The sequence below is a fragment of the Rousettus aegyptiacus genome, unplaced genomic scaffold (assembly GCF_014176215.1).
Source record: "Rousettus aegyptiacus isolate mRouAeg1 unplaced genomic scaffold, mRouAeg1.p scaffold_m13_p_1, whole genome shotgun sequence".
NCBI classification, from domain to species: domain Eukaryota; kingdom Metazoa; phylum Chordata; class Mammalia; order Chiroptera; family Pteropodidae; genus Rousettus; species Rousettus aegyptiacus.
The window spans coordinates 178,154,702-178,179,249 of record NW_023416284.1 but is presented as its reverse complement, the minus strand read 5'-3'; the positions used below and the strand labels follow the sequence as shown (position 1 = coordinate 178,179,249).

At 42.2% G+C, this 24,548-nt stretch overlaps 1 long non-coding RNA gene across 1 annotated transcript; it reads right to left on the bottom strand.

The window, feature by feature from the left end:
- Positions 1-113: 113 nt before the first annotated feature.
- On the bottom strand, positions 114-17,761 carry LOC118603882. The gene is made up of 3 exons (XR_004951431.1): positions 17,568-17,761; positions 7,618-8,898; positions 114-2,270 (listed from the first exon to the last, which is right to left on the bottom strand). It is a non-coding gene; the product is annotated as an uncharacterized LOC118603882 (long non-coding RNA).
- Between the last annotated feature and the right edge of the window lie 6,787 nt (positions 17,762-24,548).

Here is a 24,548-nt window from a genome sequence, read left to right as displayed (position 1 = left end):
CAGAACCATGCCACAGAGCTAAGCAATCAGGCTTCCTGCTTTATGAGCTAATATATATATTATACATATATATATGTATAATATATATGTATGTGTGTAAACACACACACATATGTATATGTATATTTTTAGAAAGTTTTTCATCTTATCTCTCTTGTGTTTTAGGCTTGTTTTGCCATTCTAAAGTGGATAAATAGCTAAACAAACAAACAAATAATGCTATTTAAACCAGTTTTAACTTCTTTAGCCTAGTAATGAGTCGCAAAATCTATTCTTAGGTCAGCTATCCTTTTGTTTAAACAAGATATGTTGGCTGAACTTTCAGTGCAATATTTAAATGCAATACTTAAATGCTCAAGAGATTGGATTGGAAGGAAACAGTGAACCCAGGAGAGAGCGGAAGTCCTCTGTGTGGGAAATGAATGGCTCCTGGTGTAGAGGTGGAGTGCGAAAGGCGGGTGGTGAGGAGGCAGCGAGAACGAGAGGGGTTTTCTGAGGTTCGACAAGATATGTAGCCAGTGAGAAATTTCTATTAGTGGTGGTGACCGGAAGAAATTAAAAAGACAAGGAATGCCTAACTTTTAATTTCCAGTTGTTACCTCATGGTGTTACCATTTAATTCCCTTCAAGTTTTGGGGGAGTAAGGGAAAGACGCTGTGTTCGCTGTCTGGGTTGACATGGGGACAGTGGATAGAGAAGGCATTCTGCCTCTTGAGAAGAAATAACCTTCACTTTATTGACCAAAGCACAGTTCATCCCCTTCCTTGAACTCTATTACGAAGAATTCCTGCATTAGCTGAGAAGGACTCTACCTGAGTTAACACTATTCCCAAATAGTCTGGTCTGATCCCCAAATGGTTTACCCAAGAGTAGGAAGGCTTTATCTCAGTTCAGCCTCCACCCAAGCCAGGCCCAGCTCTATGGCCTGGAGCATCCCGGCTGCTGACCTTCAGGGTCCCCACCGACCGTAGACTGCTGGCGACCAGTGTCTCCTCCTAGAAGGACTGGGACTTGGGCTCTGATCTCTCACGCACCTGCTCTCTCTTTATTATGCTTCACTTGGTTTATACTCTAGATTTTTGTTCTACCCCCATATTTGTCTCTAGACTACCATGGACTCACTCATGTTCCCATGACAAATAGTTTGCCTTTGCCCACAGCTGGAGGATATCCCTAAATTTTCAGTGTTCGGCTTCCCCCAGAAGGACTCAAAGGTTTAGTCCTAATTACTGCATGGAGTAGCACTCAAACCAGATAAGTGGGACTCTCCAAGACACAGCTCTCCTGACCAAGATGCCATTTAGTTTAAAGTACAATTGGCTTCATGGCATTGCTGTTGACTGTCTCCTAATGCCTTGCAAATAAAATGCACTCAACATATATTTCTGAATAAATAGATGAATGTTTTACTCTGATGGGAAAACAAAAGGGAAAAGAGAAATGGCAGAGGCATACGAGTTGAAAAGTAATGCTACGAAGGCTAAATGTATTCATTTATCTTTTTACCTAATAGGCGATAAAAGATTGTCTCATTAGAAGAGAAACTCAAAGCCAGATGATATGCCAAAGGAGCGGGCTTTCGTACCAAGTTTCTTGATATCCTTAAGCTTGTCACAGTTCCCCCTGGTGCATCTTTCCTAAAGTTCAAATGCATCAATTATAGATGTGGAGGGGGAAACGCATAAAAGAGAAACAAAACATAAGCAGTGTTATATTCAGCCAGAATTAAGTACATATAGAAATTCATTAGTGAGGTACCCGACTTTTTCTCAGGTTTGTATTTCTATAAATCACACTCTAAATTATCCATTAGACATATGGCAGAGAGACCTGGGATTTTGAAACAAACAAGCAAAGAACCGAGGTTTGAGCTTTGGTCTATACTCTGTAACTTTTATAATCTGAGGCAATCACTAGACCTGTGGAGTTCCAATGACCTCATCTGATAACAGCCCCGTTCTTCCTCCTTCTTTGCCTACGTGGAAGAAAATCAGGTCCACTTTCTCAAAGCAATGGCCTCACTTCAGAGTGAACTTCAAACCTGTTATCATCTTCCGGGCTATTTCCATCGTGACAATTTGATATGGATTCGACGAAATCGGTGACTAAGGTTACTTCGCGTTTTGGGTTTCAGTGTAGTGGTTAATGTCCAGTGTCGAGATCGTTTGCACCCATGTTTTAAAGGCTGAGAGGAAAGCTTCAGTCAGGGGCAGCGTCTCTGTGGCTTTGGGATCGGTTTTTGATGTCTTAGCTATTCCCCAGGTTCGTACCTGAAGGATGATTGAGGGCAACTTGGGCTTCTTGTTTCAGGGTTATTGAATGTTGAACAACAACCAGATGATCACATCTGTAAATCTATAGCACACACACACGTACCTAGTCATATTCACATAAATAATCACAACTTTTCAAAGTGACCGAATTTTCACTTAATAAAGAAATCAACATCTAACAAATAATAATTAAGGTGAAATTGATTATTCGCATTATAAAATGCTTTTCTTTCTTTCTTTTTTTTTTTTTTGGCTTTAGAGAAGAACTCAAATCAGGGATCTTTCAAACTCCCACCACACATTAGAAGTAAGTCACGTACAACACACAATGATCTAATATTAGACAGCAGTGGATCTTATATAAGAACTGAAACCAAGTTAGAAATAAAACGATTTCATGTGAATGTGAGGGGGCTGAAAATATTTTTAAAAGAATGTTTCTCATTGTTGCATGGCTAGTGAGAGTAACTGCCAAAATGTGGGGAAAACGAGAGAATTATGCAATGGGAGGAAAGAAATCAAAACAGGTAGCATAATTTTGACTCTATTGTTATCAGAGGGGTTTTTTTTTTTTGAATTAATAATAAAATTGAGCAGGTGGAGTGAGTCAGTTGATGACTCAGGAAGGCCCATAGGAAGCTTAAAACTGTTAGAAGCAAAACCGTCTTCCTTATCATGAACTTCACTTTCTTTAAATGGTCTTTCAACAGAAAACTTAATCTGTAAGATCTGCACATTAGGGTTAGCAGTTAAGTACTCCCCACAATAAGCACCCCCGGTAAGTACCTCCACTAATAAGTAAACTCCACCCCCCACCCCCCACATACCCATCTGACTCTAAACTTTTATAAAAATGATAAATTGCTAGGACAGATTATTCACACTTTTTCTTTCAAATACAGGAAAACAAATATTTTTAGGGTGTAGTCTAGAAGTGGCTGTGGGGGTGGTGAGGTATATATATAATTGGGGAAATGGTCTCTATTTTGGATCTTAAAATGAGAGTGCCCTGAGCTCAGGCCTTACTCTTACCAGCACCTTGGAATAATTTTCTGACAGGTCTCTCAGCTAGAATCTCTCTCCGGTGTTTCCACTGCACTGTTTCAGGAGGCGACTTTCTAAAATGTGATGATAACCGTGATGATTTTCTGATGACGATCCCTCAGTGGCCCTTCCCTGCCGCCCCAGGTCCTGCCACCATGAGCTCTTCTGGCTGTTTTCAGGACATCAGACCCTGGGACATGGTGTTCTCTGTCAGGGCCACCTACCCTCTGGTTTTCATTTATCTGTGCTTTCGAATGCTGTCTCCTTTTCGAGGCCTCCTCTGTTCTCATATCTTACATGTTGTCCATCACACCATCTCATAATACTTTCTATATTTACCATGGTCAGCACTTCACGCTGTTCTGTAATTATTCACATGTTTCCTCCAGTTCCAAACGGCGTGTGCCCGGCCACCACACTCAGAACCTTTCGACTTCGGGGACCCTCTGCCTTACTAGGCGTGCGTTTTGCTGGTCGATGAAGGACTGTAACATTCTTGTCTAGGTCTCTTCCTGACATTTCTTGGGGCTCTGGAAGTGCCTCCTGTGGGAGGAGCTCACCCAGGCACGTCTTCCTGCTGCTACTCTGGTGGAGGCTGGGCCATTGTTTGGTGTCCTGTATTTGAGGCTCCGAATCTTCCAGGCAAATCAACCCCCGAAACCTCCCTATTGTCACTGACCAGCTGGTACCTTTTTCGACATGATTAAAATTTAGCTTTTCATTGACATCTCGGCTCCCCATTCTAGGAAAGAACATGTATTTTATTTTGACATAATAGAAAGGAATTCCTAAAATGTCCCCATAGGAACACAGGGATGTTCTGCTTCCACATCCCAATCTCCTTTTAAGAAGATTTGCTCTCAGCGATCAAATTATCAGTATCGACAGGGGCTTTCGTATTCACGTCCCTGGTGAGACACCGTGACTGATCGTGACATGCTCAGTGATGGCCATGACCCATCTGTGATGTGATGACATGTCTGAGAAACGTTCGTCTGAAAAGAAGTTAGAGCCTTCACATGTATTACCGCCATGCGTACTTTGGAGGTGCAATGGAAAGATCTAGAATAGTCAAATAATAGATAATCTAGTAATGACATTATCTCTATTTGCCATTAGGTTTTTAAACGAAAACTTGTTAGTACCGCTTCACACCCACCTGCTTTTCTGAAAACTTTAGTGCCCATTATGTTTCAGAGTTCGGAATTGTCCGGATTTTGTTATTTATGTCCCGTTTCCAGTAGGAGAAGGCGGCACCCCGTAATAGTATCCATGGTTGGTTTTAAAAAACATTTTTAAGAGAGAGCCGACATACACCTTTGCTCTCTATTTTGCCGCCCGGAAGGTAGATGCCGCCAGCCTGGGTTCCGGGCAGGCGGCGTGAGGAGCATGCGCTGAACGCAACACGGGCGCCGAGCCAGCCCCGCACGGCTTACCTCTGGGCAACATTTGCACGAGGGAGAAAACAACTTTCTATCTTTTTTTTTTTTTTTAACTACTGTTATTATTTATTTATTTGCTGTCACATTCAACAAACCTAATCATAAATAATTCAGTTCTACAAAAAATTAAAGTCCTAGACTTGGTAAAGTTTTGAATTCCTTCCTGGGTGACATAGTCAATCTAGGTCTCAATTTGTGCGTAGAGAGAGCCAGATATCAATGCATTATATTTTAATATGCACCGTATATCTAATTAGATTTTATGCATAAAAGTATGGACATATTACAGAATCCAGAACAGGGAGGGCCATTTATGGGCTTGGGGTGGCTTTACTTTCCTCATGCATCTCTGTAATAAAAGTTATGATTTTTTTTAAGTTTATGAGAAATTGGTTCATCATAGTGGAGGAAACCTATCCCTCACTCTAACAAGTCGTTTTGCCTCAATTTTTCTAATTCACAAGCATTTTGATTCAGTAGTGACCGAAGGACACCTGCGTGTAGCTTGGAGCCGTCAGGGAGAGGTGCTGAATTTCCCAAGGAGAAGGTGAAAAGCAATCCTCAACCAAAGGGACATCTCTTCTGCCCATTCACTTAAGGCTGACTCTTCCTCGATTCTGGGCCAATCGGAACTTTTGTGTGCCCAAACTCAGAACAATTTATTCAACACTGGCTCATGAGAATTAGTTAAATTTTTTTTTTTTTTTTGAAAGTTCAAAGTTGGCAGAACCTGCAACAGTGAGACTCCGAAGAGCTCCGAGTTGGAATCTGCCAGTTTTGGTAGCTGGCCATTCTTACTGATGGGTTTTATCGCTATTGGTTATTATTAGCAAAATATTTTCTCTCTCCAAAAGGCCCAACTTTTATTTTAATTTTATTTTATAATTAATGCATATATTTTTACAGGTTCCCTTGTTTCTCTTAACAGGTGCATACTGTCTGTGCATAATTAAGGTTTCCCTTGGGAACATCCCTTGCACATACTTTGATCTGCTTTTGCTGTGGCCCGGACAAATGGGTATAAATGCCTCAATGCCCGGGTTTACAAACTACGCTCTCAGATCCTTGAGGAACCCACAGTGGTTTCTCATGTGTTGCCAAGGAGTATACTATGATTCCTGATCTTTCTCACAGCAGGTCAGATTTTATCTGCCTCAGGTATCAGACGACCGCGTAAAGTTGTGTTTGAATAAACGATACAATGCCGAATGAAAAGTACTGGCGGATGTCAAATCAATCATTGCTATTGACAAAATAGCCTCCAATGTCTGTTCCATTAAGTGTTGGTAAACATTCTCAGTATTAAAGCATTCGCAGTATAACAGAGTCATTGAACCAGTTTTTATGAATTATGGGTCGATGCAAAGGAGGTAGGTTATTGTATCTTTTCTTAGCAGCAAAGCTATGTTTTGATACTTCATTTGTGAGTTTGGAGAACTGAGAAGCATTGGGGGAGGGGGTGGGTTCGGGACAAAGAGATGTACGAGGCGCTAATCTGATGAATTGTTACAGTGAACTAGAGAAGACTGAGCATGCTTCCCCAAATGCTTTCTGCACAAGGATAAGGCATAGACATTGCGGATGAATTGGGTGCATTAAAGTCTACTTAAGTTAGGTAAGTGAATATAATTAGTCTTCCCTTTCTGAAGGACATAAGCTGGCTGAGCCTCGGTGTGGATGTTTCGCACACATCTGTGTATCTGAATCTCAGCAAGGCCTTTCGAGAACCCACCCCCTCGAGCACAGTCAGGCTCCCCCTCTCAACACCGTCTGACCATCATTTTCTCCTTCCTTATGAAACTGTTTCCACCTTTAGCTTTACCTATCGGCCTCCTTAGCGTAGCCCCGGCCCTTTGCTCTCGGCAGATGTCCTCAGCTGTGGCCCTTGTCTTGTACTTCTGAGACTGAGTCCCTAAGAGGGAACCACCTCCGCCTCACATCTTCATGCAGCTCAGTGCCCAGGGAGCCCGGCTGCCCTGGTCGGCCCCAGCCGCGCCGGTTGCTGAGACATGGGGTTTTCAGTGCTAGAAGCAGGTAGGTCCCAGGCAAACTGGAATGGATTGGTTATCTCACCAGCATCCTTACCTCTCTAAATCTTATCTTTGGCTCGACGTAGTCCCTTAAGAATCTGTCTTTGCCTCAAGAAAGCTCTTGAGAGGTACTTTGCTTAAGCTCTTGCTTAAGAGGTACTTTGTAGTAAGTCAGTGCCCAAATTCTAGATCCCATTACTGAATGCGCAGATTCTCCAGTTAATCGTGGCTCTACCTAATGTCTCACTGATGACCATTCACATTTCTCTGTCTTGCCTCTGCCGTGACCTGTGAGATCTGAATCTCCAGCCTCTAAATTCCTCTGTCCTGGCTCTCTCTTTCTGGTCAGAATTTCTGTGGCTGCAGCTCCTCGTAATGGCCCTTGGCTTGGCAAATTTTTGTTCCTCACTCCCATTGTGATGCCCCGGGAGCTGTACTACTATATGCAGACAGGCATGCCATCCATCAATGGCCAGTGAATGAATTCACATCAAGGATGAATTAAAAGGTAATAATAAGCTTTAAATTTAGGTTTGAACCAAGCTGTCTTTCCTAAGCAAGAACTAAGGCCTAGAAGATCTGGAACCCCAGCTAAACCATCAAAGAAGGGCAGGTTGTCTAGGGAAGTTTAGGGTATTCTCACTCTGGTAAGCTGTTTTAGTTTACCTCCATAATCTGAAGTTACCTTTCTGTCAGGTAATAGTAAACAGTGGCAGTTTTCCAAAGATAGGTTCTCTGAGCTGCACATAGTATGTCAGCCCTGAGTCTTGGTTGAAGGACCTACTGTGAGCAGGGGAAACTGCAGGTGTTTAGTGACAAGATTCTTACCTGCAAAGAGAGGCCGCCGATGAGGGGGAATGCATGCTGTCTCTCAGGAATGATCACCCCTGAGTCACCATCATTTATTCACTCCTTCCTTCATTCACTCAACAGTATGTCTGAGCCAATGCTAGACATTACTCTAGTCATTTAGAAAAGGAAATAGATAATTATCCCTGTGTTCATGGAGTTTACATGTGAGGGGAGAAAGGCAGACGAACAAAGAAATACAAATGATATTGAGAAAAGTAAAGCCGAAGGGAAAAGAAAGTGCTGGGGGAGGAGCTGCAATTTAAAAAGAGCAAAGAACATTCTTGATGAGAAGGTGACATTTAAGCAAAGACTTAAAGGAAGTGGGAAACCCAGCCATATGGACGTGGACAGGAGAAGGAGGGTGTTCCTGGCTCAGAGGAAGACGAATGCCTGGCACCTGAGGCCAGAGCGTACCTGGAGAGCTAGAGGACCTGTGAGGAGGCCAGCATGGCTGGATCAGAGTGAGGAGGGGGAGCCGAAGGCATCAGGGGATGCCCTCTGACGCACCAGGCTGCACGCTGGCCCAGCCAGCCCCCCGCCCTGGGGAATACTGCCAACAGCCTTTCTCCTGGGCATCTCCCTTGTCCTACTGTGGGCCATTGAGCTCTGACCTAGCGGTGGGCTCCTTGAGTTTGAATCCCTGCCTTGTCCTTAATTCACATAGGCCATGTGACCTCTTCTGGCCTGGATTTCCTCATCATAAGATAGGTTGAGCTTGACGATTTCCAGCTCTTCTCAGGACTGAAGTTCAGTGCTCTTTTAAAAGCGCACATAATATGGTAGGATTTTATTTCATATGCTAATATGCCCTTTCCTAAAGAATTTATTATGAAAGCTCTTTTTACCTACAACATACAAGTGAAAAACAAAAGCAAGAGCTTTTGAGGTCTATAAAATATTTTAAATTTTGTATTATTATTATTTTATTGTTGGAAAATTTCCAGAAGATTGGTGGGCTAAGAAGAGGAGAAGTTTAAGGAAATTCAATTCAACTGTTACTTTCCTGTGCAACCATTAGACACCTTCCCATATATCAGTTCATTGTTCTCAACCTCAAAATAGGTGAAAAAGGTAAAGGAAATAACATTAAAGACTTTGACAGCTAAGGACACAGAGTGGCAGAATTTAGGATATCACTCACCCAGTTAATGGCAGAAGCAATATTAGAACCAGTGTCTCTTGGGTCTGGGTCTCATGATGTTCCCCCCATGTTGCAGTGAGAGCCACAGGGACATTTAAAGATGATGTCTGTAGACACTGCACCCGAAATAACAAGCCATGAGGAAGCCAATCGCATCAGCTTGCGTGTGGCCCTCCTTCATCGTAGGCTGTGTTGTTCCCCAATACCCTGGCACTTTCTCCCATCACGAGTCACCCTCATTCATGCCACCCCCATTCATGCCACCCCCCCACACCCCCTGAACATTGAGGGGAGCGCCGGAGCTTAACACTGCCCAGTGGGGAAAACAGTTGAAATAAACTGTGTTAAGTGCGTAAGCGAGATGTGGGTTGTGTGCACGGCGCACAGCTGGAGGAACACGTCACCACTCCGGTTCCGGAGACTGAGAAGGCTTCACAGAGAAGATGACATTTCAGCTGACTTGGAGGAGATGCACGGGAGTTTGCCAGGCACAGAAAAGAGCAAATGGCATCCAGGCAGACTCATTACATACAAAAGCATGTTTATGGGAAAGCGCGTGGCACATATGGAATCGGTAGTAATCTGTCCCGGCCAGAGCCAGCAGGAAGCTGAGGGAGGAAGGCAGACGAGGCTTACGGAAAGAAGTAAACTCGAGAGAAAAGTCACACGTCAAACTTCACATATTTAACATCTAGGAGCCGACTCGAAGTGAAAATGTCACCTATGGGGAGGATCGCGTCTCCTCTAGATTTCTTCTTCCTTTTTCTTGGATTTTAAAGTGAACTAGAGAAATCTCTCTCTTTCCTGCCCTCCCTTTGCTCTCCCACTCTGTCCTACCTCTGCTCAGTTGTTCCCGGAGGGGCCATGCTCTGCCCTCACCTTCCCTCCTCCCCTGAAAAGCTCTGGGCCTTCCCTGAAGCTGGCTTTTTGCATGTAGCACAGATCCACCCTCTTTCTATTTCGGTTCCCTTGTCTGCCAAAACCCCAGCAGGGAGCGTTAAGCCCGGTGGAAACTCTTCCTGGAGGAGACTTGACAGGATCTGGGAAGACTGTGCGAAGTGAGGGACCCTTGTCCAGCAGCACAGCGGGGCCAAACGCGCCCCCTCCCTGGGAGCCGGGAAGGATCACCCCCCCCCCCGCCCCCCGCATGTTTCCAAGGAGAAGACCGTTAATGTCTGCACCTAGAAAATGGACTTGACTCACACACCCAGAAAATACTCTTCCAAGTTGGAAAACAACAACAACAAAAAACAAAACAACAACAAAAAAAACAATCCATCTTTTTAAATGGGGTAACATCTCTGGAATACATCGTTCCCAAAATAAGATTCTCCAATTTGGAAAAATCTAGTTGAAATAAATGAAAATAACAGATGGAAGAGAAATAACAGAAGCCATCCAAAGAACAGCAAGAGCTATGAAGTAGGGAATCATCTGTCTAGAAAATGGTACTCAGTTGTACTTTTGAAATTAAAGGTACATTGACTCCTGAAGAGAGTGTGACTTTCCTCTTGACAGCTCTGCTCTACACATTATGTCCTTTCTGGGCCAGGGTTAGCGCACGAGAGGGACAGTTTGCTTTTCTATTCCTGTCTCTCCCGTTTGCGCAGTTCCCATCTGTTCAAAGGTGTTCAGATCAGCCGTTCTGGTCTCCCGGATGGAGGTTTGGGCTCTTGGCAGAGTGCTGGGTAAATACAGTGTCATCCTATTAGCACAGGGATGTTTAATAACAGGTGATTTATGTCCTTCTGGGTCTGTCTGAGCACAACCACAGGCAATCTGGGCCTCTCGGCAGCCTGTGGGGTGCCCAACACAGCAGGGCTGGGCCTCTGCTCCTCGGCTCAGCCCCGGGAGCCCTGCAGTGTGACAGCAAGCAAGGCTTGCCTGGCACGTGCCTCCCAGGGGCCCTGGCTGAAGAGCACAATTCTGTCACCTCGTTGACAACGGAGCCTGTGGGTTAGTCACAGTATTTATTATTCCAGTCCTGTTGTTTTCTAAACCGTGAGAACTGGCACGTTGCTGACTTTCCGTGTTGTCTCTGTCCTCCCGATAGCCCCATGGTGGCCTTCGAGGGACCCATCCCACTGTGAGGCGGCGGATGAGAGCTTTGTCCCTGGCTGTATGGGCACCTAGGTCCTTTCCTGGGTTACCAAGAGGTGTTCCTACAAGGAAGGAGATGGGAGCTTTGGTCAAGCAATTTATTATGTCTCCAATGGGGTTTCTACCTCCAGTCCCTGCGTTTGTCTGGTCTCAGTGAACGGAACATCTCTCTTTGTTTTAAGTGTAGGAAGAGCTGGTCGTGAGTCACTCACATTTTGTTCCTCTCCACCTGACCTCGTCCACCCTCCTCCTCCTTCCACTGTCTGTGCCCCTCCAGAGTCAAAGCCACAGGCTGGGCAAAGGCATTTCTGGTCTGAAATATCATCATCTAAAATGTCCCTACAGAAGGAGGAGAAGAGGAGAGCAAGGGAGGATAAAGACCACCTCACCGCTGCGTTTCCCATGAGAACTTGCCCCTTAACCAGTCCTGGATTGAGGGTGTCCTACAAAAGGTGCCATTTGTCAGTCCTGGAAGGGATGGATTTGTTTGTAAGCCCTACTGTGTCCTTGAAAAAGCTACTGAGAAGACCGGGGTGAGAGTAACCAGTGTGAATCTGTTTACTCACTTCCCATTTCATTGCAGTGTTTACAAAGAGGTGTTAAGTAACTTTGGGGGTATGCTAGAATGGGGCGCTGTGGAATCTGCCTAAAATTTTAATGTAAGACCTTTCAGAGTGAAAACTAGGGAGAGTCTGAAAATAATACACTACGTACCTGCCGACTTTCCCCCAAGCCCTCCTTTCTTGTTTTTATAAAGTCTGAGAGCAAGAGGCGATGTGGGCAGATTCTAGCTCCTCAGCATCAGAAAGGGGGATTGAGGTTCATGTTTCCCAGTTAGTGGCCTATTCCCAGCTCTCTGCAGTGACCCTTGCTCTTTCTGCTACATCCCCGACTGTCATATACAAGCAGTAGTGGCTGTGAGGGGAGAAGGCCAAGGAGGAGACAAAATTCGTTTTTGAAAGAAGACGAGAGAGACATTTGAAGAAAAAAATCAGTATCGCTCTATATGAGAAAGATCTCTTTTGACCGACTCCATCATTTCTTGTTCTCCACATCATTTTCGTCTCAATTATCGAGAACATCTGATATCATTGGACAATTGATTCCCAATTGTTGGTGTCCACTTTTACTCCTGATCAGGCCTACCCACTGGAGGCCAAATTCTTCTCAGTTTGGTCCACGGAATCCCGGTTTTTCACTGCTAGGTTTTTTCAAGGGAGGTACATCCACTCCCAGTCACAGCCCCTTACTTCTTACCCTTTGCAGCCTGGCTTCTGCCTTTACCACCCTATTGAAACTGCTTCTATAGAGCTCACCATTGGTTTCTTAACTGCAGACTGTTTCCGTGCTCACTCTCCTAAACTCTCTACAACTCTGCCAGTCTTCTGTAAAACTGTCTCTTCCCCCTTTCCAAAGCTCCCCTCTCTTCTCTACCTCCTATGCGAGCGAGTTGCATTTCTCCCATGATTTTCTCTTCTTTTTGTCACCCCCTTGGCGAGTCTATCTGCGCTTATGATCTCATCATTTACTTCTCCTTTTCCAGACTCGACATCTTATTCTGTGCTTCTGAGCCTCTTTCCTACCTGTCCGATGAGCTTCTCAAAAAAGTTGTTTTATGAGCAACTCAAACTGAATATTTTTAACTAAATTGCCCACTTTTCTCCCCAACCTATCATTCCTTTGTGGTCCCTGTTTCTGAGACACTCGGGACCGTCACTGATCACACCTCTAAGCTGTCTTCTTTCCAGTCCGTTTCCATCGTCATTACTCTACTTAGACCCCTGACACCTTGTGTTCAGATCATCATAGTAATGAAGCTGATGTCCTTTTCCCCAAGTCCCTCCCTGCTCAAGCATCACCATAGTTCACATCCTTCAAAGTCGTAGCTCCGATTACCCTACTCTTCCTACTCAAAAGCCTTAAATTATGGCTCTTCATTAACGCTGAAGGTAAAAAATTTTGCCTTCACTTTTAATGCCCTTGATGATACCGTTTCGGTCTACTTTTAAAATTTCATCTCCTACCACTGAGTTAAAAACAGAAATGCTATATTTCCTTTCTATGCTTCATAACTTTCTGCTACCTTCACTCTACTTTTTCTTTCCTCTCTATTCTATTTTGCATTTCCTCCAGTTATAAACCCAATCACACCTCTCCTTGCAGGATTCTATTTCATAAAATCAATGGTGATTGATTATCTCATTCTACCTTCCATTTCAGAACACACATTAAGGTTTAAGCTGATCACTCTTTGCATTAGGACACTTCAACTTATTTTAAAACAATGGCGTGCAAGTTATCTGTCCTATCCAACTCCTAGGAAATAGGCACACTTGTCTTATGCATTTTTTTTAAACCTCCTCCAACATATAGCACACAGCCTTCCTTACGTAGTAGGTGTTCTATTTGTTACAGAAATGGAATTCATCTGGATTTTTCTTACCATACTTGGTTAACAATTAAAACTACCTTTATCTCTTTTTCTCCCACTCCTCCTCCTTTCCCTGCCCCATTTATATATAAAACAGACTGCTACCATATGGTGCTTTTCTAATCACACTCTTGTGTGAGAGGAAGAGACTTGTTATTATAGACTTCTGATCCTTGAGCTGTATGAAATAACAATTCTAACTTAAGAGCAGATAGTTGATTTAAAGTTTCATATGTTATTGTGTTGGGATATTTAACCTCCTTTACCAGGAAGTTGAATGATGGACATATACAATAAGAACTGCATTAATTTAACTTTATAAAGATTTTAATATGATACACCCTTTAGCAACCAGGAAAATCAAAAGCCCATTTGGGGCAGGTAGGTATAATTCTTGAAGGGACATTGCTTTCTCTTTACCTCAAAATAATCAGCATCATTGTGAAAAAAATTGTCATTTAGGTGACAAAGAATAAAAATGGGAAGTGAAGAGGCAAATTGTTCTACATAATGAACATATGACAGGCTTCTGATCCTGACCAAGGAGGAGTAAGCCTGCTACTTCTTATCTTTGCCACTGATTAAAACTCAAAACTCTGGAGAGAGTACGAAAGGCACTACTTGAAGACTCAGAAAAGCAAACAGTAGCAGTCGGGCAGGTGGGAAACTCAAAACTTGAAGAACAACCAGTATTGGTAAGTTTCCTATTTTTTCCTACCCATATGTCTCAGCAGTCATTCAGACAAGGTCAAGGTGGAACTGTGCAACAGGTATGGAGGTTAAAACCTGAAGGAAAGCCAGCTGGCTTGTCAGAAGATCAGTAAAGGAGGCTTCTGAAAGTCAGAGAATGTAGAATAAGATCCCGGTGGTTCTGTTGTCTGTCTTTTCTTTTCTGGCTCTGTCTGAGGGCAGCCCCGGTAATGATGTTGCACTAGCTAGAATGGGCGGTGGTAGGGTTATCTAAAAGATATCTAATTCCAAGAGATAACCCCTCTCCGTGGTCAGATGAACTAGAAAAAAGGCTCCAGGGACCTTATTTGTGTGTGTGTGTGTGTGTGTGTGTGTGTGTGTGTGTGTGTGAATTCTTTATTCTTGTTTTCTCTTTTCACTCTAACCCCTTTATGCCAAGGGTGACTTCTTCACCCCTTGTACAAAACAGTGCAAAACCATGAAGCTTAAAACCCAGAGAGAAACCCATCTTTCTTGGCTCAGGTATAATACCTCAAAAAAAAAAAAAAAAAAAAAAAAAAAAAAAAAAAAAAAAAAAACCAGAGCAATTTTCAATCGATAAATTAAAAGGAAATAAATATTAAGAAATATCTAAATAATCCAAAAGATGACAGAAAAGAAGTGAGTCAAGTGAAAAACCAAAGAGCACTAGAGGAGCACAAATAATAAAATATAAATTTAAATTCAAACATATCAATAATTTCAACAAAGGTAAATTGTTTAAATAAACCAAATCAAAACCAGGGATTATTCAACTGGAGGAAAATTCAAGTTGCAAGTAAATGATGTCTATGATAAACTTACAACAAATACAAAATTATAGATAAAGAAATTAAAAAGATAAAAAATTATATGTCATGCAAAAAGAAATAAAAAGAAAGCTGGGGGTGCTGTCTGAATATCAGACTAAGCAGAATTCAAATGAAAAATAAGTTACCAAGAATAAAGGCAAGCATTACATAACGATAAAAGGATCGCTTTGTCATAAAAGACATAATAATTCTAAATGTGTATGCACCTAAAAACAGAGTTTTAATATACATGAAGTAAAACCTGAAGGAGTTGAAAAGAGCAGTAGACAAACTCACAATTATAATTGAAGATTTCAACAGCCTTTTAGTAATTGATATAACAGTAGATATAAAATCAGCAAGATAATAGAAACCTGAAAAGCACTGTTAGCTAATACATATTCACAAAACATCCCATTCAACAATCATATAATACATGTTTTTTAAATGCATATAAAATATTTATCAAAATAGGCCATTATATATAAAAAACTGAGACCATATAAAATGTGTTCTCTGTTTATAATGACATTAAAATAAATATCAATAGGAGAAAGATATCTGGCATATTCTCAGACTTTTGGAAATTAGGCAAAACCCTTACAAGCCAGGGGTAAAAGAGGTAATTTTGGGGAAATTAAAAAATATGTTGAACAAAACAAAAATGAAAACACTACACATTAAAATTTGTGGGATGCAGCTAAAGTAGTGCTTAGAGGAAAATTCATAGCACCAAATACTTATATTAGAAAAGATATTGATAATAATCTAAGCTTCTACTTTTAGATACTAAGACAATGTGAACGAATTCAACCAAAATTAAGTTTAATAAAAGAAATAATAAGATTAAAAAAAGAAATTAAAATCATACGATACAAGGAAACTTAAAAAAGCCTTAAAAAGATAAAATATATAATGGGAAACTTCTAGCCAGAATGACCAAGGAGAAAAGACAGAAGATACAAATGATCAACATTATGTATAAAAGAGGAAAACTAAAATATAATGTAAAAAAATAAACTCTTTTGACATTAAAAGATCATGAGACATACTATAAACAATAGCAGAAATTTATTTTCTCATAGTTCTAGAAGGTAAAAGTTCAAAATCAGGGTGTTTGTTGACAGAGCAACCTTTGAAGGCTCCAGGGGAAAACCCTCACTTCCCTCTCCTGTTTCTGGTAGGTTTCAGCAATCCCCGATGTTCTTTGGGCTGTAGGTGTATCATTCCAATCTGTCTCCATCTTCCCATGGCCTTCTTCCCTCTGTCTCTGTATCCAAAACTCTTCCTTCTTCTTTTTCTTCTTCTTCTTCTTCTTCTTTTTTTTTTTTTTATAGAGATCAGTCATTGGATTTAGGGCCCACCCTAACCTAGCACAACCTCTTTAATTTGACTGTATCTGCCAAGGCCTTCTTTCCAAATAAGGCCATATTTACAGGGAATAAGGATTAGAATTGGAACGCATAATTTCACCCACTACACTGGTGATTGGATAAGCACACTGCAGTATGTCCATCCAATGGAATTTTGCTCAGAAATAAAAAGAAACAAACTATCGATACGAGGACCTAGATGAATCTAAAATGCATTATGCTAATATAAAAAGCCAGACTCAGTTAGCTACATATTGTATGATTCCACTTACATGATATTCTAGAGAAAGTAAAATGATAAGAGAGGAAGCACAGCTCAGTGGTTCCCATGGGCGAGGGGAAGAGAGGGGGCGTGAGTATAAAGAAGCAGCATGAGGGAATTGTGGGGGTGATAGTTCTTGTTTCCTGTGTCCCGTTTGAGGGTTACACAACTCTATGTATTTCCTAAAATCCATAAACTGAACACCAAAAAGAGCAAATTAAAAAATAAAAAACAAAAAGCATATAGAGTTTAGAGGGTGAAGAAATTCAGACATTCAAGGAAGGTCACAGGTGCAGTGTGATGGGGCCTGCCATAAAGGATGCAACTTTAAAGAAACAGAGCAGTGAGAGAAACATTTGTTTAGAGGTCTTGTTGATGATATGCACTGTGGTTCCTGCCGCTATATTCTAAGAAAACTTCGGTTAAGATCCTTGCTGTTTTTCAGTGCTTTTGGAATGACACTTATCTTTTGTTTTGTCTTTTGAATTCAAAAATTATTGAGATTGGCCTTAAGGGAAAAGCAAGTAACGTTTTGTTTATAGTCTGGGACCTAGATGAGGTTGTTTTAATGATAAGGGTTGTTTTGAAATATGATGCGTGAGTTAGGCACGGGAGCGCCGAGTTAGGAAGACAATTTTCCACACGTGAGGGCACAGGGTACGTACTACCCACATACGTGTGTTTTTAAAATACACTTGAACGCATACTTTAGACAATTGAGAAAAGAACCAAAATCCAAAATGTACGAAAGGCAATTTCATGGTTTAAAAGAATCTGAAGACTGAAACTCAATAAGTATACATTTAAGAATGTCTGAAAGCGTTTTAAAATCTGAGTGTGATTTTAAAGCCTTAGAAAAAGAAATTATATAGTATAAAATAAGTTAGTGAAAAAAGGGTTAAAAAAAATCTGTGTTGAAATTCATGAATACCCAGAGTTAAAATGCAATTGTGCTAGAGTGTGGTTGTGGGTGGGGCTGGAGGCAAGCAGAAGAAATGGTTGATAAAAGCATATTGTTTCACTCTTGACTTCGACAACTTTAGAAATAATGGGTAAGCAATTTCTGTTTGCCTAAAATATATTCTCCTTTCTTACTTACCAAGAAAATCCCAGCTTTTTTCCGAGTGGCAAATCCTCTATTTTTCAGCCTCCTTGTAGCTAGAAGTAGCCGAGTGACACAGTTCTAGCCAATGAGACAGAAGAGAAACTCGACTAGAGGTTCTGGGTAAGTTTTGGTACAGATACAGACAACCGCCTCCTCCTTCCTGTTCTTCGCCCCCCTCCCCCACTCTCCTCCCCCTTTAGTCCTTTTTTATCCTGTTTGGAATGTGGACGGGAGGCCAAAGTTACAGCCGTCCTCTGGGACACTGAGGCCTCCGTGGGATGAAAGCCTTATGCTTAGGATGACAGAGCAGAGAGAGAGGACCCTGGGGAGCAGCTGCACTCTGTGTTCCGACTTCCTGTTCCATGGGAACAGTCAGTCTGGGCCTGGATGATTTTCTATTTCAGGTAACTGAACTCAATCCCTAACTACCACTGTTTTTGAACGGATAAATCTAACCGCTAATAGAATCATTATAAAATATATACTTACCAAAAAAAGAAGATAAAGGCAGCACGATATTATCTCAATAGCAATCCCCTCCAAAAAAACCCACAAAATAGTATCCAAAGCACATGAAAATAAAAATAATAAAGTAATAAAAATAAGTCTATGCAGATCATGTGTGACATACAATAAGTAGAGACCGAAGACTAAAGTAAAATAAAATCTTACTATAACCTGCTTACAGGCATCACTTTTGGGGAAAGAATCAAGAAAAAAGTTAAAACTGAATATTTGTCAAGCACTTATCAGGGAAACAACAAAGGAGAACAAAGATGGAGGCAGAATTATCAGACAAAAAAATTAAGTGAAAACATTAAACCAAAGAAATTATTTTGATAAAAAATAAAATTTTTAAATTTAATTATGAAAATGTTTTTTAAGAGCCATCTACCTAAACTAACTATATCAATCTAAAATTTTATAGAAGAAAAAAGATAAATTGATGGAAAGACTTGTGCAAGCCTTTAATACAATCTTGTAAGCCTTTGAAGAGATAAATAATGGCATAGAAAATTTAAATAATATACTTAATAAGATTGAACTAATGATTATATATTAAGCTAGGATACATGTTTTTCTGTTGAGTACATTTTCAAATATAAAAATTACAAAAAAAACGATATACTCTGACTTTTTTTCAAGGGGAAAAATCAAAACTAGAACTGTGTGGCGTTGCAAACCATATTTTGATAATCTGGGAAAATGCTCATAATATTATGAAAATATAATATGAAGTATAGGTCAAAATTATACACCTTGTTATCCAAAGTTTTAAAATATGCAGAATGAAATACTAAGATTTTTACAGTGACTACTTTTTATGAAATTAGAAGAAATGTAATGCTATACTTCTGTGTTTTATGAATTTGCTGCCACTGAGCTGGTATTTTATTTAAAATACATACAAACCAATAATTGATAACAAAAGCAGAAAACCAAACCGAATGTGCTGTATGAACTAATTTTGTAAGAGAGAGTGTGTGTGCATTTAGAGAGACAAAGGTTTAAACACAATATGCTAAAATATTAAAGTGGTTATCTCAGAACTGTGAGATTTCTAAGTTACAGCATTTCCCAAGTTTTCCACAGTGAATATCCATCATCCCTATAATTAGAAAAAAAATAAATATTAATAAAAATTGAAGCCCTCATTGGAAGTCTCCCTCTCAAGATGGCATAGGGGGGTCCTTCTTCAGAGTGCCCCCTCTTTCAAAATACATAGCAATGCCAAGTCCAAATATATACATATTTAAAAAGGAATATAGAAAATAAATAGCTGGGCTCGAAAAAACATAGCAATTTAAGGTGCCGAGTGGAGTCGGCCTATAGGTCTAGAAGCCAGAAGAGGAAACTGGTGGGTGAGCGTGTAATGAGTGTGGAAAATAACATCTAAATGTGCTCCCTATAGGACAGGCCTCACCAACCACACTCACTGTTTAAAGCCTAGGGGTGCCACCCATCCCTGTCCCCATGCCCAAGAGAGGAGGCTGGACAGAATGGTACCTGTGCAGCCTAGGACCTGCTCCGGCCTACTGCCTGCACTGACAGTACTAAGGGATGCAGAAGGATAAAAAGCCCTGCTGTGTGTTCCGCGGCTGAGTCGGATGGCCAGTGGGCTAGGGGTTGGGTCTGAGACAGCCCCAGTATCGCCATGGATTAGGAGCCCAGAAATGTCATTCTAAGAAGTACCATGCATGTTGGGTTGAGAGGGAGTCAAGCAGAAGTGATTACAAAAGTTTCAGACAGAAATGAAGGGATGGCGACTCAAAGGGGAGGAAGGGAGGAGGAAAGATAGAAAAAAGATGAAAGAGAGAGAGAGAATAACAGCTAACGTCTCACTCAAAATTCCTAAGTATCCGAGGAAATCTAATGCAAAGAAAGACCCAATAAAACCAGCAATGGGAATATGAATTCACGCCACGTAAACTGTTGCGGTGGAGGTAGAGGGAAGACCGCGAAGCAGCTCAGCGTTAGTCTTTTGCATTATTCACTGGAACTTGTTCAGGATCGGTGTGTATAAAAGGGCATGGAACCCAAACCCGCGAATCCCATTATCTAACGGCATCTCTGGTGAAGTGTTTGGTGCAGAAACCATAACCTAACATGGCTATGTATATACATTTTTCTTGTAAATAAAATTACGAATTATATGTGATTAATTTAAAAAATCTTTGTGAGCCCTCTCTTCTACGAAAATAATCAATAGTACGCAGCCAAAGAGGTTCCACAATTTTAGCGACCAGATACCTCAAAAGGGCATTCAGGTTTCTAGAGTAAGAGATGCTTGGCAATTTAATAATGTTTGAAATGTCAGCCGTACCAGAACCACACACAAGTGTTTGTGCAGAAGTGCCGTCACACCCGAGGGCAGTTCTCCCTTGGGACGCAGCCAGTGGTGCTGGGAGCGGTGGCTGGGTGGGCTCGCGTGGGACCCTCCGCGTGGGTCCGATCGCCCCTCCACCTCCCGCTCGCAGGCGCGCCGTGGTTATTGTGGGTGCTCTGTGGGTGCTGCTGCTCCTCGTCACGCGTGCCCTTGAACTCGTGGTTCCAGTCACCGCCCCTTCCTTTAGAAGCTGATGTGTGTCCCAGGGTCTGGTTGGGAAAGGTGTTAGAGGGCCACTTCTGAGCTTTCCTCCTGAGCCTTTGTCCAGAAGACGGTCCCTTGACTTTCTGAAATCCGGAGGTGGCTTCAGCCTCCGAGGGACCCTTCTCAGTGCTTGGTCAGGATCGGGACAGTCTCCCTCCCTTGTGACCTCGTGATGGCCTTATTTTAAGCATGCGAGGGCCTGGCTGTAACCCACAATGTTTTCGGTAGAACCTCTCCCTGCTTCCCCCTACACACAAACACAGGGCTAGGAACCCCAGGAACAGAAGTACCCCCTCACATGGCCTGACTCACATCCCACGGTTCCCATGGTGGCCGTCCAGACGGTTGACACCGTTCCACAGAACAGTGTGTGCAGCTGTTACCCCTTCGGCAAGGACAGAGCGAGCAAGAAAGGGTCTAACTGGCAGCAAAAGGAATTCTACCTAGACGTAAGCAACAATTTCTTCTACTGAAAATGATTGATCATTAGAACGCCTATGAGAAATACGTTTTTAAAGTGAGTAGACTCATGGCTGAGCAATGCTCATATGCCAGGTGGTCTTGCAGGGGCCGGGGACACTGGATGCCTAAGAAACGACCTCAGTGTGTTCACTGTGGTGGTCGGGTCGTGGTTTGTCCAAAGCAGGGTTTCTCGGCCTCCTCGCTATTGATGAGTGGGGCTAGGTCATTCTTTGGAGGATGTTCTGTCCATTTCAGGGTATTAAGCAGTATCCCTGGCTTCTACCCGCCAGATGCCAGGAGCATATGGCCCCTCCCTCAAAATGTTTCCAGGCGTTGCCAAACGTCCCCTGGGGGGTAGTGGTGGGCGGGGCGTTGGCAGAAAAACTGCCCGAGGTCAAGAATCATTAATCTAAGAAAGTATTAAGATCAGTGAACCTTGATTTTTATTTGACATGGCGTTAGGAGAGAAATAGTTCTCTTTATAATGCTTTTCTATCAAGCTGGTCAACTACATGGGTAAAAGACAACGGGGAGGAGGTGGGACCCTGGTGGAAACCCCACAGCTGAGATCCTGTTGGGCCAAGTTCAGTCTGCCCCTAACGTAAGACGATGGAACAAGAACTCCAATCAGTCACTGGGCATGGAAATGGAGCCTGTAGTGATCAATCACATCCGACATAGCATGAAAGCCCAAGAAGGCAAGCCGTGAAAACAAGTCCTCACTGGCATAAAATAAAAGGTTTTTAACCACATGGAGCAAATCACTCTCTGAGCTGTGCCAGGTAGGAATCTGGAAGAGACACAATTATGGGGATTATGACTAGAGAGATGATTAGAGACTTGGGGAAATCTTTTTTCAAGGACTTGCTAAGGAAATGGGGACTGTAATTAGAAAGAGAAGCAGAATGAGGCCTTTTTTTTTCCCCCTTCTCTTTTAGGTGAATTAAAAAGCTTCAGTAAATACATAACAAGAACCTGTGAAACTTCCAAATCAGTGGGAAATGTTCTGACTTCTAAAATCACTAATGAATACATCCTAAAGCAAAAGACTGCATTTGAAAATTGGTCTCTTGGTTACCTGTGAAGTCCAGAGCTTGGAAGAGTTTAGGTATATTCCGAAACAACAGCTGAGCAGCTACTGAAATGAAAATTCTGGGTACAGTCAGGACAACCCATTAGCCCAAACAAGGGGAAACAGGGTAAAAGATTTAATGAATTTATGAGCTGCTATTTTTTTTTTTTTGTCATTGATATTCTTACTCTGAAAAGTGTAAAAAGTAATTTGTGCCTTCTTGGTGGGGAGACAAAAACCCAAACTGAGAGCTGAGGTTTTTATAGTTTGGCAAATTTCAAAGATATGAAAGCAGAATTTTTGGCACTCAGGGACTGAGAGGCAAATGACATCATATGGCTTAAGGGAAATCGAGAGCTAAAAAAGTACATTTGGAAAATTTCAGAAGCTGGCTGCTGCTGAAATAATTTTGAATTATTTTCCGGTAAATTTAGTTGTCACAAAAGGCAGTAGATCGACAACCCTGCAGAGGGAAAAGTTCAAGTCTGGGAGATGCGATGTCAGCTCCTGCCTGAGCACCAGGGCTGGAAGGCCTGCAGTTGCTTTGTCAGACCTGGCCTTCTGGGGGTGCGGCGGGGGGTTGGGGGCAGCGTCCCCCCTGCACTGGTGACACACTGGGGTGCATGAAATGATTCAGCTGCAGTCCTGTTGGCTTTAGAGAGATCCAGTCTCAGTTTTGGGTGGCCTTGTGACATCTCAAGTCATTATTGAGAGGATTCGGGGGATTTATCCTCTGGGAGCTGAAGGTAGTCACTCCAAAGCTTCTGCATTAAGGTTGCGTTTCCCGGAAGAGAGTTCATGGAGACGATATCAACAATAAATGGTGGATAAATTCAAATATGGAAGACAAAGGTGGTGAGGAAGGATGAAAGATGAGAGGAAAAATACTCTTCCATAAAACCACCATTGACGATTTTCCTCATCTCCAGTGGGTTAGGGGAAACCAGTGGAGGAAGGAGCTGTATCAAGGGTGAAGTGGGACAAGGACGGGGGTGCTGCTAGACGAGAAATTTTTTCTGTCCTCTCCTATCTTGTTTTCAGCAATCAACGTAGAGTTTGAAGCTTTACAACTAGATCGTAAATGGAAAGTAATATAAAATATCTTTAAATGAGAAAATTATTAAAATGGGGTGAAACTAAAATCAAGAGGAAAGGATACAGAATGCACGTAAGTGTTTCAAATACACACTCAGAAATGGGGCAATCCTAATTAAAGTCACCGAACAAAAATCAGGATGAGTCGCACGCAGCGACTCTACGTAAGGTCGGATCTGCGTTCCCATGTTACTGCGTTCGACTGGCCACGCCCAGCTCATGTGGCATCTCACAGTGGAAGAACAGATCTGGGCTATGAGGCGTGCTCATCAAGAGATTAACATCCCGTTAATTTCCAAGTTATTTTCAAGTCTGCATTCGAAACATTCGCTTTCTCTCCCTCGTTGTCTATCATGACCTTGGATTTCCCACCGGGTTAGTGAATGTTGGGTGTGGACCACGCCTTCGCCAGAATCACACCAAACTCTCAGAAATCCTGCTTTCTGATTATGGGCTCCTCTTCGTGCCCTCCCTCCTCTTTTCTCTTCTTGCCTCACTCGCTCCAGGATCTCACTCAAACTTGGGGGAACAGAAAAGGTCTGAGCAACGGAGACTGTCACCTCTCTCCTTGCTTTCCTTCCCTGCCACCCTGAAGCTCTTGGGGATGGCTTCCGGCAATTTCTTGTCCTCTGATTTACCAGCTTGTTTTTTTCCCCCCCTTATCTTCGCTTTATTGCAGGCCAACCCAGGTACTTGTGAACTCCTGATCCCGTCTCCCTTGGCATCCCCCAACATCTTGAAACATTAGAAGACAACTGGAAATACTAGAGAGCAGTTCAGGCAGGAATTTGGCACTGGAGATAGGATTTTAAAGTCATCCGTGGGGAAGATTTCAATTATTCCCTCTTAACTCTTCAATTATTTTTTCTCTATACTGGCTTCTTCCCTCTCTGGCTATAAACAAACCTAGTTCTCCTTTGTCTTAGGAGGAAAACATCTACAAAAAATTCTGTGTAGTCTCCTTCAACTATTATTCTTTTCAGACTCCCTTTAAGAGATTACTCTATTTCTTGACCTACTCAAGTCATCAACACAATATGATTCTGCCACTGCCCCGTGCCCACCGACTTTTTCCTGGTTCTAGTCTTTATTTTTCCTTCTTGAAACTCTTTCAATTTTCCTCTCACTTCTTTGATATTAATTCATCTTATCCTCATGGCTCCTTCCCCTTTACCCTCCACTGAAATGTTGGCTGTCTCCTTGGTACCTCCTTCACCCCACTTCTTTCTATATCCATAAGCTCTCTTTGGGCATT